A 15,517-nucleotide genomic window follows, 5' to 3' on the forward strand; every position below is an offset into this window, starting at 1 on the left:
ACCATTTGTGGTATTTGTCAGTATCGAAATTCGAAACGAAGTTGGCAAAAAAATTCAACCTGAAAACTAGAAAATCACCACAATCCATAGCATATGTAGTTATGGGGGGAAAATGGTTAGGTTTCACCCTTAGGGTATGAAGTAAGCTGACCCGGACTTCAGGTATCTGAAATCTAGTGTCAGACATTTCACTCTCCACTTGAAACCCAGCTTTACTCCGGAATTATGGTTTTCGACATAGCGTCGGTCTCTCTCTCTCTCTCTCTCTCTCTCTCTCTCTGTATACAGCGATTTTTCGTGAACGAATTTTGTTCATATTCAGTTATCTACGAGTAAATTCAAACAGAAATTATGCACTTGAGTTGTACAACTTTAGTAGGTAACATAAGGCTTTTCTTGAAATGATAACACAATATGGTGATTAACACTAAATTTGTTAGATATTTAATTCACACATAACATAAGTAATAAATATAATGATATAAGACAGACCCGGACATAGAAGACCCAAGGCTACTAGCCAGTTTAGAGTCGGGCCCCTTTTCGGTAATTTAGTAGAAACAAACTTTACTTTTATTTCTTTAACGTAAATAGGCAAGCAGACTTTGAGGTTAAATAGACAAGTTCCAACTATACTTTTTTACATTCAGGCGTTTTCCTTTGTTCTTAACTCCTACAATAAATTATTTAGCCTTTATTAATTAGTAATGTTTTCGTACTTTGATTTTCATTGCAACTGTAATGTAAATTTAATATTAATTCCAATTATAACTGAAATTATATTCTTGATATTATAGTTGTAATCCCCTGGTAGAGGGGAAGAGAAGGCTGATGCCTTATCTCTGTCAAGTTAAATAAATACTACTACTACTACAACAATTACAAGAATACAAGCCAGTTGATATATATATATATATATATATATATATATATATATATATATATATATATATATATATATATATATTGCTTAGTCAACTGTCCGAAGACAAGTATGAACTTCACAAGTGATACTAATAGGGTACCACTTATAAGCAACTACGCCAGGAGATTATGGGTTAGGGTGGCTAGTTCCTTCTCTCTTCCATTGCATACATCGTCGATTAGCTATATATTACACTAATGATTAGAGCCCGGATGTTTGGCAAAATGCCTTTTCTACTGAGTGAAAGTAAATAATTATTTTGGATACAGTAGATATAAATGTGATTTGGAGTAAATCAAAGTGATAGGGCTAATTTTTATTTTGACTATTTTGCTTTCTTTAAGTTGTTTCTTACTAATAAACGTGTTTCATTGTCATTTTAAAGCAATATTCCTTGTTTATTTGTAATTTTCTAATTCATTGTTATGTAATGTGTATGAAATTTAAATAACAATAGTAAATAAAAGTAATTTATTTCGGTGCTTAATCTGCTAATAATCGTGCTTTAATACTATTGGTGTAATTTGAATAATGATCGACAATCCACAGTTACAAATATAATGTTATGTCTTCACAATACCAAGAATCAGCTTTATAATTTTAAATATTAATCTCGTTCTCATAGAAGTTGTCACGCAACATTTTCAATTGTTTGCTTTCATATTTTCAAATCTTACTGTTGCAATAAATTTTGTGCTATACGTGTTTATTATTGTAGGAGAAAGAAATTTGAGTGAGGAACAGTCAGTCATTGTTGGGAAACAGAAGGTAAGATGAGATCGGTTAGCTAGAATGCTTGAATTCAGTAACCATTGAAAACTAAACTTCATGCTTACGTTAGTTAATTTGGTGTCCATGTGTTTTCAAACGATGGAACAGTTTTGTTATGTAAGGTTTGTGAAAAGACAGTTAATCACGAAAAAAGTCTTTTATAAGTCAAAATGTGTCAACTACGGAGTAAATGTGTGAGTTTTGTTGATATAATTTAATTTATTGCTAAAATATATTAAGTATGCCTTTTTAAAATGTATAATGTCTTTTTCAAAGATTATTATGTCTTTTTTTACGTTTTTATTGGCTTTTTCGCTTGCCTATTTTAACTGTTATAAATGTCTAAACATCCGGGCTATACTAATGCGACTTCGGATGCATACAAAGAATTTTATTATTCTTCCTCTGACACATATCAAGTGAGATTTACTGCCTAATAAAACATGTACTATCAGCCAGAACCTCAATCACAGGCTATATATATTAGTGTACCAACAATTGCCATTATTATTATTATTATTATTATTATTATTATTATTATTATTATTATTATTATTATTATTTTCCCTGGCCAGAGTCCCTTCGAGGTTGGGGCCCCTACTGTTCTCCAACCAGGAGATCAACAGTGAAAGGAATGTGCTTACTATTGCGTCATCTATTGGAGCGAAGTAGATAGATGATATTATCGTTATAACGTCAGTTTAAAGATCAAGCGCTCTCCTGCATATGTATGGAGAGATTAAGAGACCAGGAGATTAACAGTGATCTAATTTTGTAACTAGGGTAGTATAAACATGTGTCTGTCAATGTTATTGTTTGTGCTGTGAGAGTTAACCAATAGAGAAACGAGTATCCACGTGTGTGACCTTATGACATCTTATGACATCAACATTCATTCACAGCATCACCTCCCTGCGTTTCATTTCGGAAAGACTTTCTCGTGGTTGGAGCACAGTAGGCAGCTGCCTAGTTTGCCCAGGCAGAAATTCGCCGCTCTGTTAAGGTCAGCATTTCTCAAACTTCTTTCTTCAACTCCTAAAGAAAAGTGTAGATGGTGAGATTTAGCCCGTCATTATATATAGTCCAACAACTCTCTATTTGAAATCAGAAATACTGCTGTTTACATGCATGAAACTTTAACAAAAATGATAAGATGACGGCAATGTTCTCCACATATGTCCTCAAGGTCAGTAGAACAACAACTGCGCAAGTGCGAAACATACAGCACTACTGGCCTTGACTTGATAGTGATTCCCCCTTTTGCTGTTCAAAATGCACGAGTAATCAGCTTATTCATCGTCAGCACTGCGTTGTGCAAAAGTCGAGTGTTCTCAATCCACGTTATCAACAGTCCTTTGCTAACTTTCAGGTTTATATCGCTTGCAAGCTACAGTGCCGTGTCAGCTGTAATCCACGACGCATTACCAATACTTCATCCGACGGAAAGTAAGTTCCTGTCAACTGTAAGTAAGCTTCGCTTTATTTCTTTCTTCCGTTAAGAGTCAGTTAAAACAAGATGGAGACATTATTTCGTAGTCATCGCGCCCATGTAATAGCAGTAGGAGTAATAGCAAGCAGTGACGTATTAGTACTACTACTGCTGCTACTATTAATAATAATAATAATAATAATAATAATAATAATAATAATAATAATGGTAAAGTTTCAAGTGACAAACCATATTTTAGCAGACAACCACGCACTGTGGTGTGAGACTTGAGAACTACGTCGTAATGTTGATTGTAGCTGGTATAATAATAAATTTCGCTTCCCTTATGAAAAGGTTGCCAGATTTGACAAAGCGTATTACATATAATTTGGAAACACACCTAAAAGGTAAAATGATATACATTTGAAACGGATTTTATTTTGGATCAATGGCTTCCGAATAGGCTTGCCAAATCTCCCGGAATGGCCGGGCGTCAAATGCAGTCTCCCGTCTCCCGACAGAAACCTGATACATCCCGGAATTCTGTCAACTCCTTTTTTAATGTTATTTTCGTCTCAGACGAATAGTAAGAATACTTAATTTTCTGTAATTTTGCCAGCCTTCTCTCTTATCATTTGCATGTCGTAATGTTACGTCTGGCAAAATGCCTTTTTTACTGGGTGGAAGTAAATCATTAGTTGCATAGGCTAGATATAAATGTGATTTGGAGTAAATCGAAGTGATAAGGCCAATTTATATTTTCCCTATCTTGCCTTTTTAAGGTGAAATGCCTTTTTGTAATTTCAAAACATTTCTTATTTAAATGTAATGTAATGTGTATGAAATTTAAATATTTGAAACAATGACTAACATTACTAACATTAATAAATAAAAGTAATTTTTTTCGGTGCTTAATCTGCTAATAATCGTGCTTTAATACTATTGGTGTAATATCAATAATGATCGACAATCCACAGTTACAATTAATATAATATTGTCATGTATTCACGATACCAACAATCAGCTTTATAATTTTAAATATTAAGCTCGTTTACATAGAAGTTGTCAAGTAGCTTTCCAATTGTTTGCTTTCATATTTTCAAATCTTACTGTTACAATTTTGTGCTACACGTGTTTATTATTGTAGGAGAAAGGAATTTGAGTGAGGAACAGTCAGTTATTAAGATCGGTTAGGTAGAATGATGAAATTCAGTAAACCATTGAAAAGTAAACTTCATGCTTACGTTAGTGAATTTGGTGCACATGTGTTTTCAACAGATGGAACAGTTTTGTTATATAAGGTTTGTGAAAAGATAGTTAATCACGAAAAAAAAGTATTTTATAAGTCAACATGTCTTACATACGAAGTAAATAACGGGAGGTTGTGAGTTATCCTGATATAATTTAAATTTACTACTAAAATATATCATGCCTTTTAAAAATTTATAATGCCTTTTTCAAAGTTTATTGTGCCTTTTTTACGTTTTTATTGCCTTTTTTGCCTGCCTGTTTTAACTGTTATAAATGACTAAACATCCGGGCTCTAGTTATTATAGTTGATAGTATAGTAGTTATGAATGCTTTAGTCATTTGTTTCTCATATATTGTTACAATTTATTTCCTTTTAGTATTAAGTTTAATTTCCTCTGTTTGAGATAAAGTTAGAAGGACTGGATGTTTACAGTGCATAGTCTACAGTGCTGTCTCACTGTTAAGGTCATTATTACACAACAATAAATCGAGAGAGAAATAAAACTGACGACAGTTTGTTATCTAATGAAACTTCTCTCTACGTCCGGTCTGTGGCGCAAGTCCTAGAGGTCTGTTTTCTATCCAGGCAGCCCGGGTTCGATCAATGACAGGGTCGTCATGGCAGTTGTTTGTGGTGGATAAAGCAGACATTGCAGACGTTGGTGAATGTTACTTATGTCCCGACCACTACAGAAACTTGATAAATGTCTTCAAAATGCTTTGGATTTAAAGTATTGAGTAGTAGATAATTGATGTGATCACTGGGAGAGCTGTAAGCCCACCTAGCCCGCCCTAAATACGTACCTTACATTATACGAAAATCGTGCGTGAATGAAGAATACCGTCATATTTCTTTAATGTAACAGTGGATTTCAGTGTTGCCAACATAGTAATATACACACCTAATCAAACCTAACCTAACCTTTCTCATAAAACTACACACCTAATGAAACCTAACGTAACCTGTCACATAGGCCTAATACACACCTAATCAAACCTAACCAAACCTGTCACATAGGCTAATACTACACACCTGTAGTAACATTCCTCACACTTAGTATCATTTCGTTTTCATGTATTGCCGGTTCTGCCAATCGTGTCGGTTTCCATCTAGTGGAAGTGGATCGTACTAATACTACTAATTTGAAGAAGAAACAATGACGACTTTCATAATAATTACATTTTACATGTTTCGTGATAAACTAAATGTGTTAATGTAGTAATAATTCTCTACATAGATTTTAAATGTGTTGTGGTTGTGATAAAAGTATTGAAAATTGGGTTATAACGCCACATTGGCAGTGACAAAAGTTTGCAATATTCGTTCAGTGGCCGGCGGATGCTCTACATTGACCCAGACTTTTTTTTCGAGATACTCCCATTTACCTCTATCTTTCACCTTTACCTCCTTTCATCTACCATCTGCAATAATTGAGATAATTTTTTAGGTAGTACGGATTTCCGGTGCTGATATAGAAACTGCTTAGGGCTGCGGGCCCCTGAGCCTATCAGGCTATTCGTCTGTGGAGGAACCTAGCTTTATCAGGAGTTGAGGCAGGATGGCCCACCTGTCAGCGTCGGCTTGTTAGGAAGGGCTTGGGGCTCTGCGCCCCGGGGGCTACTCGTCTGCGGACTGGACCTGACTCTATAAGGGCTGAGGCAGACGGTCCACCTGTCAGCGTCGGTTCACGAATGCTACCATGCCACCTGTGGGACTTGTATAATCATCGCACATAGGCTTATAGGGCACACTATGGGCTAAAGCGCGCCTAAGTGTACGGGTCCGGGAGCCAAGTCAAGCAAAATTCTCTACACCCTTGGACACTAGTAATAAATTGGGAAAATAAAAAGTATAAGTTGATTTTAATATACCCAAATTTAATGTAACATACAGTATAATATAATGTAATATATTATGTCAATTCCTAACCTAAGAATATCTTCTAAAAGCGGGTAACAGAAAACAAAGGGAGGAACGCATCTCAGCCTTGGTAGAAGCATGAAAAGAATCTTCCGAAATTGTATGTTGAGAAGTTGGCAAGCCTAGGTTCGATTCCTGATTGGGCGAATATTTAGCTCCATTTTAAGGACTAGATGTTTGTCACTTGTATTGCGAGTTTCCCTTCTCTTTGCTATCTGCAAACGTCACATGTAGCGCTATTATCGACCTCCAATCGAAATTAAATAGGTCTATAATATCGATTTTCCACACGGCCTTCCTAGAATAGTAGGCCTATGTAGGACAGTGCAATTTAATTGTACGAACAGTGCCGGATTTAAGCCTAGGCAACCCAGGCAGTAGCCTAGGGCCGCAATTTCCAGGGGGGCGGCATTTTCTTTCTCTCTTTCTCTTCCTTTTTCCCTTTTTTCAGCGAAATTTGTTTTCAAAGCAGTCTTTTCTGAAATTTATTCTTGAAAACCTTGTGAAAGTCGGATATTGTTTTGTTATCGCATTGCCGCGGTTACGGTGAGAATAAAAGGAAAGTGTGCATAGAGATGAGCTTAAACGATATTTTCAAGTATCTGTGACAACTGTGACTGTGACAATTAAATATCTGTGACTTTTATCGGTGATTTTGTGACACCGGTATTTTATATCGATACATAGCATGAATTACACCGATATTTTGTCACACCGATAAAAGTTAGCAGGAAATATTGAAGAGCAGTGACATATGAATACGATTTCTCTATACACACCACTCATCAGTGATTTATATGGGGAAATTCAACAAAGAATTTATGTACATGTACCATTAACAAATAAATACTTACCTAACTGAACAGTAACATGTCAAAAGTTAACCTCATGTACCAAGAGGTTATATTATAGATATTGAACCAGTTGATCATTTTTGAATGTAGTTGGGTATGGAGAAATTGATGTTATATGATTATCCTAATCGTTTTAAAAATCGATCCTTTTTATTGTATATAATATAATGGATAAATTATTTTAAGTCGTGCATTAACATTATAATATTGAGTCAGAATAAAAATTAATGAAACATAAGTATTCGGAAAAACAATGGAAAATAATTACAAAACAAAACAGTCGTTCAGACAGGATTTTACACGAGATTAAGTACTGATAACCAATGGTGTTATTATTTAAATCGTGTAATAACTACATCATTTATAATAAGATGGAGAAACTACTGTCAGATTGCTGTTATTGTATCATGCGCACGCGCAAACCTACGACTTAGAGGAGAAAATATCAGTCACAGAGTACTGAATACGGAGCAGATTTCGATAGCGATATTTTGTCACAGATATTTCGCGTCATCAGTCACAGGTTTATCTGTGACAAAAAAATACCTGTGACAAAATATCGGTTTGTGAAATATCGGCCATCTCTAAGTGTGCAGCTGCATAGTTGTATTGTAATGCCGGTATCACATTATTATACTATGAAACTTCTTAAATTTAACTGCTTCTATAAACAAGAATGCATTGTTGAAAATCAAATTGGATGTGTGTTATTTATCGCTATGAATAGTAACCACAACTCTCAATTACATTCGCAATATAATGCATCGTCAAAAATACTATTTAATCACGTTGCAGCATGTGCACTATATAATTCGATAATGAAATGTTTATTCCGCAAAGAGTTGCAGTTTATTTTCCAATTTACTTTATACTTCCAATCGAAGTAACAAATACTCTTAATAATTATACCCAACAAAACCAATGCTTAAAAATAAACCACAATCTGCCTTTCACAAATCAATTTTTTTTCAACAGTGAGTAAGTTTGAATTTAAGTTTCTTTGCATCGAGTCTGATGTGCTTCGTCAGATCGACTTTGATAAAACCATCATTGCTTTCTCTGCGAATAAAATCCAGAGGAAATCTTTATAATTCATTACGAAGATAAGGGCAGATACAGTTCTGAAGTTTTACAGAACAGTGGTCATACCAACATTGGTATATGGCTCAGAAATTTGGAACCTAAGTAAACAACAAGAAAGAAGAATGAAGACAGCAGAAATAAAATTGTTGAAACCGTTGGGAGTATATGCACTGTTAGATCTTAAACAAAACAAATACATTAGACAGGAATTAGGCATTTCAAATATATTAGATGTAACACAAATAGATGGCACGAACATGCAGAGAGAATGTAATCAGAGTTCCAAGAAAACTACACAACTACAGGCCCATGGGACGACGGCATGTAGGACGGCCGAGACGACGATGGAGTGACCAGTTTTAGACTTCAATTAACTATTGGGACGGAACAGGCGGGACGGCCTAACCCGTGATGCTGCTGCTGCTGCTGCTGATGATGATGATGATGATGATGATGATGATGACGATGATGATGTGCATCTCTTTTACGCATGAAGAATTCAATGAATTTGTTGATTAAATCTGACTGTTTTGTGTTGAGATGTAAAAAGTTGCGACGGCTTCATAGCTTCATTTCCCAGAACAAATGTCTCATTGAGGTAGTGGAAATTGGTCAGTGTTAAGACATTGTATGAAATCAAATTTTAAGTACTGTCATCCTCTGAGGAATTTAGTGCTGAGAGGAATGCGGTTCCGTCTAGTCTAAGTCTAGCGCGGTACTGGAGTGGGAGGGAACAGTGACAGCGGCAGTGTGGAAGGAAGTACAATCATACTGAAAACATTCGCCCAATTCACGACAGCAGTATGCCTATTAGTTTTCTAATGTATTTTTGGCGAGATAGAGATACAACCATTCGTACTTATGTGTTCAGAGGAAGAAAGTATTGTAGAAAATTTTATTTATTATTTATTTACTTATTCAGGTGAAGTTAAGGCCATCACGCCACCAGAAATACAAATACAATAAAATAAATATAAATAAAAATCATAATAAAACTTCAATAATATAAATGAAAAGAAGAATTATACTATACAATTTAGTGATTAGTAGAATTGAATTAAATTTGTAATCAATTTAAATATCACTTGAGAAGTAAAATTACTTGATTTGCATTTTAAGATATCACCAACAAATAATATTCGCATGACATTACAGGAATCTGTTTTTCACGATACCAATTACACATATTCTAAAATTCCAATAGAATAAAACCAAATACTTTTCCACAGCATGTTTCCTTAAAAATGACTTGTAACAGTGAAATATTTAATATGAGTAATTCATATAATATTAACATAGCTAACATCAGGAAGATGTTTGAGCAAAAAATTGCAACATTATATTTAATATATTAATAACAAAACCATATAGGCCTAGGTAAACAATATGTATATGAAATAGTCACACACTACCACAAACTGAAGACTGCATATTTTTGGACGATTAATACTTCCCACTCCGCTCGGCTCGGCTTAGCTGTAGCGACAAAAGAATCTACCTGCAACCCCCCGCACCGATGGCAAGAGTACATCAGGTCCCAGCGCTAAACTCGTCGGAGGAAGACAGTAGTTGTCCATGCGCTTACAAGTGAAAGCCGACTTTTTCTTCTGTGTGCTGGTAGTTTTCCGCTCCTTTTGGCTATCCTGGCGATCGCTCTGTGGACTTGAGGTGGATGCATCACTAGTTGAAGCGTCACAAACACCTTCGGTACGAAATTTCTTAATACCAAAATTAAGTAAAGTCCCTTGCCTTTTATTCATATTAGACTAATATTTAAATCCGCATGCCTATCACTTTTAAAAAATCACGACACTCGGGTTTTGAAACAAGCACTTACACAGTGCAATGCGAAATTGCAAAGAGACAGTATTCAGTATAACTATTCAGGAATCGAATATCGGATACAGACTGCCTTCCTTAATCTTCAATTTACAGACCGATTATTTAGTTCTGACAGTTCAGCGACGCGAAAGAGGGGAAGTAATAGGAGTAGTGGGGAGAGCTCCAGAGTAGCGATAAGGACGAGCGGTCGGTAAAAGAATGCAGTACAGCTTAACTGTACTATAAACATACTTCTCTACCGCACGCATGACATCCGATCGCCCCGAAGGCAAGCGAGTGACTAACCCAAACACCCCTTGGCGTAACTAAATGGACTCGCCTGACCCAGGCGCACATCTCCGGCGACTGTCAGGACTAAATAATCGTACTGTACTGTCCGCGCAAGTTATCTAAGCAGCTGGGCCCCTAGTGCTCTCTCACTGCCCCGTAGCTATCTGCTAGCTACCTGATAACCATCGCTGCAGCAGTTGTACGTACAGTTACAAAAGCATTATTCGGTATTTATTTTCAGTGCATTCCATTGGATATGGTAGGTGAAAGTGTATGGATTCACAAAATAAAAAATATAAATAAATTACAATTTTCTTCATATATGTAAATACAATATAGTCACAACTCCAATTGAATATTATTAAAGACAAATTATTCAATGATGAAAGAGTAATGGAACGGAGAAAAATTCTCTCCGGCGCCGGAGAGAATTTTTCTCCGTTCCATTACTCTTTCATTGTATGATGACGCAGAATATCTGCATGGAAATATCATATGTACTTCGGTACATTAAATAATATATACAAATTATTCAAGCCTGCCTCTGAAAGCTAGATGTGCACAACTCCAATTATTACAATTCGTATCTGACCGTGAACTACTGAGAGTATGCGATACATAAAGTCTTGCAAGTAGAAGAACTATAGGTATGTTACAGGGGCGTACGCAAATGTGACAAGTAGGCCTACGTGAAAGCTTCAGCGACATCGTATGATATTACGAACTCGGCTTAGCCTCTTGTATAAATAAACATCAATACTCGTTCGCTAAATACAGTATATGTTTCACGTATTAATTACACAAAATATAACTATTTAAGTAGGTACTTCATAATATAACTCCCTTACTAATATCATTGGTCAACAAAATTAAACATATTTTTTGTTAAAAGATAAAGAATGAGTGATTCTTATAGCATTTTTCGTGCTGATTTCATATATTTTTTTCAGAAATTTTCTATCACCCAGGGTTTTTGAGTAATTATATGAAATGTAATTCAAACTTTTGTAGTATGATACCTTGTAACATTTTACCTAAAATCATATTTTCTTACCTAAAATATGTGTGAAATAGATTTTGGGCTATACTTGACTTGAGAAAAATCTCTTGTGAGTCCAGCACAGGTCTCCCAGAATATTTGGACTCCGTTTTTCCTGGTAGCGCCTTTCAATTTCAGAAGAAATTTGGTGAAAACGCTCCTCACGTTTGTCGCTCACTACCCGAACGTTTTGAGGACAGAAAAATAGATGAGAATCCAAGAAGTTATTTTGAGAGGCATATTACATCCCATTCTCTGTGATTTTCTGATCTGTGGTTCTTAGAAAGTATATTGAATGATCCTTAGTTTCCCGGCATATTATTGGAACTGGAAAAGGCATATGACGGGATCCTTTTAGTCAACCAGTTAATAGAATTACATGGAGCACAACAGATTTCATGATCCCATTTCCTGTCCTCATCTATTTTGCAATCAAAATAACGCTCGTAAACTCTTTTTACTAGTGTAGTAAAAATTCGCCTGTGTGCTTTCAAAGGTAACTAACCACAAACGTAACAAAAATAGTTCATGTGATTTACACAGTATTTCGAGATATGTTTCATTTTATAAGATACTTTTACCACACTTAAAATTAGGACAAAGAAAACAGGTTATGAAACTTGTTTCATGAATGGAAGTTCCAACTCAACTGAGAATTAATACTAACTCTCGCAGTCTTATTTGAAATGAATTTTTTTATGAATTCTGACTTCACAGGCAACAATGATGTAAATTTATAGGTCAGTTGAAGGGTTCAGAACCATAGTGAACCAAGCGCCATTTACTAAAACCGTAGAAAATAAGGGTTAAAATGAAGTTATTACCATAATTCAATGGAAACATATAGCAAATAATGTAAATTATACACATTCAAACTAAATGATATGTCAATCTTCATTAAACTACAGCAGCGTTGTCAGAGACTAAACGGAGCGGAGCGCTCCACTATGACTCGTTGCGTGCTCCGGTGTTTCCACAGACATAAGCAAGTTCACGCTCCGACTGCACTCTCTAGCTCCACAACCGGTTTTGGAGCTTACAACTCTGACACTACTGATAGTGATAGATTTATTGATATTAGTTCACAAAAGTACAAAACTTAACAAAAGATCTATATACAAAAGTAGTTATACATAATAAATATACAATTTCCTAAACTACTTAATTTATAGCAAATCTCAATAATTTATTGCTTCAAACTTGCACTTACGTCTGGTTTTAGTGCATGTTTAAACCAATCGTAATAACCATTAAGACTTTAAACCTTATTTATCTGCTCCTTTTCACATAAATATTTTTAATACTTTTTAAATTTTAACTCTACAATAAACAAGTGTAAATCATCTTTCCTGTTGCTCTATTTATCCAGTATTTATGTTTAATTTTTAAGTCTTATTTTACATAATAGACACTACTGAACTATCGTATTCACCTAACTTTAACCCTTGCTTTCTCCGTTTTTAATAAATGGCGCTTGGCCCACTATGACTCTAAACCCTTCAATTGTTAAAACAATAAAATGAAATATTTCAAATATTTTCTTTTGATTAGCATGTTAATAAGGACTGTATATAGCAATAAATATAAATCAGTTTTTCTAAAATTACAACAACAAAAAATAATAGTGGGTGGTAGAAAAATTCTGACTTCACTGTTGGAATCAGCAGGTGAAATTACATAAGAAAGAGCAGAAATTTTTAATTTAACAAAATCACTGTTAACCAGCGTAATCTTACAGCTTATTTCTAACAAATTTATTTTTGTGACTTGTCAAATAGGAGGCGCAGAAGACAAGATGGACAGTTTGAGCAAGGATCTGTTGAAGGAGTTGGAGTGTCCAGTATGCCTGGACCAGATGCTGCCACCAATCACGATGTGCGAAAATGGACATAACATCTGCTCCAGCTGTAAACCACGATTAAATCACTGTCCATCATGTAAGAAACCTTTTCTAAGCATACGAAACATAGCTCTGGAAAATCTTGCTCAAAGACTTGAATACCCATGTTCTAACAGAATGTATGGATGTCATTTGGAATTCCCAAAAAATATCTTAGAAGATCACGAAAAAATATGTGTTCACAGACCATACGATTGCCCTCTAGCGAACGCGGAGACCATTATGTGCGATTGGGTCGGACGTCACAAAGATCTGAGGAAACACATCCAGGTGGCGCATTTGGACAGATTAACAGAGCTTAGGACACCTGTGAAGGAAGTCCATCTCAAAAAATACAAAAAGGATTTCAAATACTCCAGAGTTATTTTCGCTTGCAATGAAATGTTTTATCAGCAGTTTCAAGTTATTGAGGGTGTATTTTATTTTGTTATCCAACACATCGGGCCAGAACATTTTCCAGCTAAATACCAGTATAATTTCACAATTCAAACAGACAGACACATGGAGTTAATTTCAATGTCGTTCATTGCCAGAAGTTCTAGAGTAGATATTGAGAATCTGTATCTATCAGGACAGTGCGTTAAGCTTCACTTTGAAACATTACAAAATTTTATGTTGGCTTCGAATTCACTGAGATTTGAGTTTAGCATTGTTAAAGTTTCATAAGTATTTGAGAACTGCAGAATATCCTTATTCCCATTCTTAGGTCTAAAGGCTCATTCACAATGAATATTAAACATAACGTAAGCGTTAACTTAAGAATATAAACGTTACGGTAAAATCAAGAAGTCATACCATCATTCACGATGGGAACATAAACATAACCGCAAACATACTTGGTAACCATGGAAACATAGCAACGACGCCATTTCCTCATATTCTGTCGTATACTTCAGCGCTCCACGATTGTGTTCTGTTTGCAAATCACGTAAGCATAAGCATGAAAGTTTGGAGTTTGCAAACTTTCATGTTAACGTCTTACGGTAATGTTTATATCAATGCTTATGTGAATCGTGAATGATCCCATTTGGTAGCCTAGGCGCAAACTTCTGTGTTTATGTTACGGTTATGTTTAATTTTCATTGTGAATGGGCCTTAATATATGCTAATATATCAATAAGTGGAAGAATGGGAAGTTATAAAAATAGAATTTGGTCCGAAAGGCAGAATTGTGAGAACTTACTTTACTATAACATTATTAAAACAAAAAGGAAAACACATTTTCCTTACTAATGGTGGGTTGCAAGAACGTATTTATTCCTTCGTTAGCCGCTAACGGACCAATAAGTTTGAAAGACGCGTTGCAAGAAATATCTTTAGTGTTATTGGTCCGTTAAAGGATTCACTAACTTAGAGATCTGATTTCCCTCCTATAATACTATTAAATTCCTCCGTTAGACAGCCATCTTACGTACATTTTGTGTATTGGCAAGTAGGTTATATATTTGATTCACCATAATGTTACCTGTGTAAGATTCAGGCATGCGATATTTTGTATATAGGCCTGTATACACGATATTAAAATCTGTGGCCGGGAGGAAAAAGGTCTTAAGTCAATTTTTTTTATGAAAATGAGATTTTTATATATTCTGAAAGTGGAAACAACTCTCTACAATCTGGTAAACGGCTAAGGTCAAATAAGACTCCTGACTGGATTTATGGAGCGTTACCAAATGTCCTAAGTAATTTTTGAATCGAGCACACACAGAATAAAGGACTTAAGAATATTTAATACTTTATTCCTTACAAACCATCAGATGTTTACTTCCCATGCTTCCCTATTAAAAAGGTCTAAATTGTGTTTTAGCCATTTTATCACATACTGATGCACTTTCCTTTTAAAACTTTAAGCACCAGGGTAAACAGTCCATTTTGCATTCCTAATAATTTACATTTCTCATTTATTTTGATATGAAAAAGGTCTTATGTTTCAATAGTCCCTTCTACTCAGTTTGGATTCTAGTCTTAAAAGGACTTAAGTGCGGCTAATTTTGGAAATAATCAAGTAAGTTGTTAAATGAGCAACATTACCTATTTTAGAAGAAATATACTGTAAACAAATAATATCCAGGAAAAACCTCTTAATTAGAAAAACTCTATAATTGACATCAATTTCAGTCTTTCTACTGCTCCCGGCCACAAATAATATTGCATATCGATAGCTAAAAAAAGATAGCCTACCTCGTATTTGTACATTAGAAATTAGTTTCTCAAAATAGACAAACTTAGTTG

The 15,517-nt window shown here is 35.0% G+C and overlaps 1 protein-coding gene across 1 annotated transcript in view; it reads left to right on the plus strand.

The window, feature by feature from the left end:
* The first annotated feature begins 2,999 nt into the window (after nucleotides 1–2,999).
* LOC138698243 (E3 ubiquitin-protein ligase siah-1-like) overlaps nucleotides 3,000–15,517 on the plus strand; it is a 78,240-nt gene continuing 65,722 nt past the window's right edge. The window contains exons 1-2 of the mRNA XM_069824038.1: nucleotides 3,000–3,142; nucleotides 13,164–13,322. The gene's annotated coding sequence lies outside the window, so the exon portion shown is untranslated. The remainder of the gene's footprint in view (nucleotides 3,143–13,163; nucleotides 13,323–15,517) is intronic.

Source organism: Periplaneta americana, chromosome 4 (assembly GCF_040183065.1).
Source record: "Periplaneta americana isolate PAMFEO1 chromosome 4, P.americana_PAMFEO1_priV1, whole genome shotgun sequence".
Lineage (NCBI taxonomy): Eukaryota > Metazoa > Arthropoda > Insecta > Blattodea > Blattidae > Periplaneta > Periplaneta americana.